Consider the following 1,471-nt stretch of genomic DNA (forward strand, 5'->3'; position numbering starts at 1 on the left):
CCTGGAGCATGATGTAGACAAGACAGTCTGGAGGAAACAGAATCCCAGGGGTCAAGAAAAGTCCAGCTAGTCTTGCTTTGTCTGATCCTGGAGAGCCTTCTCTGTTTGTCTGATGCTCACAGCCCCTGTTCCCATCCTACCTATGGAATGACCATGCCTATCCTTGGTACTGACTAGAATAAAGATTCTATCTCCACCACACTGGTGTGCCACTGTCATTGTTCCCTCTCCCTCCAAAAGTGGCAGATATGTGCCCTTCTCCTCTAACCCACAATTACAGCACTACACAATCCACAGCATGAAAAAAAAAAAAAAAAAAAAAAACAATCATAGTTCTATACAGGAAAAGTTGAGGGGTCTATCAGACATGTTAATGTTCACTTGGGCTTAGGGAGCAGGGGAGGAAATGGGCAGGACTGGGGTCTCTAACAAGGAATGGTATATCATATGACATGTAAATTGTATATTCATCTCAAAGAAGAACCCTAAGACTACCATGCTGAGCTACTGTCTGCTTTGATGAGTGATTTCTGGCATCTAATTAGTAACACTGACTTGGCGGTTAAGTAAGTATTCAAATAGAGTAGCTTTTCTTCTAAGTAGTGATGTCATGGATTTCTGAGGAGTGTCTAGAAATACTCATAGGCAATTTTGGCTGTAAAAAAAAAAAAGATGGACTTCCAGTCAGGAAAATGCAAATTGAAACTACCATTAGATTCCATCTCACCTAAGTCATTATGGCTACAATGAAGAAAATAAATGATAATATAATGTTGTGAAGAAGAGTAACTGGTGGAAATATAAATTAGTGTAGACACTGTACAAGTCAGAATTTAAGTTCCTCAACAATGAAAAACAGATCCACCATGTAACTCAGCCACACTGCTTCTGGACACAGACACAGAAGAAATCCTATCCAACCACAGAGATGCTTATACATCCATGTTTACTGCTTATTAATTCATAATAGCAAGGAAATGGAGGCAGCCTAGATACCCATCAACAGAAGAGTGAATGATTAGAAAATGTAACAAACATGTTTCACAATAGAATTTTACTTACCTGTAAAGAAGACTGAAATTGTGAAATCTTCAAGAAAATCAATGGAACTGTATCATCTCATATGAAGTGAGGTCACCCAGACTCAGAAAGACAAAATGTACATCTCTCTCATAGGAGGATACTTTTAATGTTTGTGTGTATGTTCTTAAAGAAAAGAATTGTGGTAGTTTTAGACTAAAGACCAGATCGAGATCATGAAATAAGAACATGACTTGGTAGGAAATGGGGGCAACAAAAGAAGACACATGAAAGTGAAAAGGAAAGTAGGGAGTTGAGAGGGGCAAGAGCAGAGAAGATGTCAGGGAGAGGAGGAAAGAGAAGATTTTGTTGACTTTTACATAATTAAACATAAACCTTTTTATGCTAATACAAACTTGAAATTAAAATAATTTTGTGTTTATGATAGATG

The sequence above is a fragment of the Mus caroli genome, chromosome 3 (assembly GCF_900094665.2).
Source record: "Mus caroli chromosome 3, CAROLI_EIJ_v1.1, whole genome shotgun sequence".
Lineage (NCBI taxonomy): Eukaryota > Metazoa > Chordata > Mammalia > Rodentia > Muridae > Mus > Mus caroli.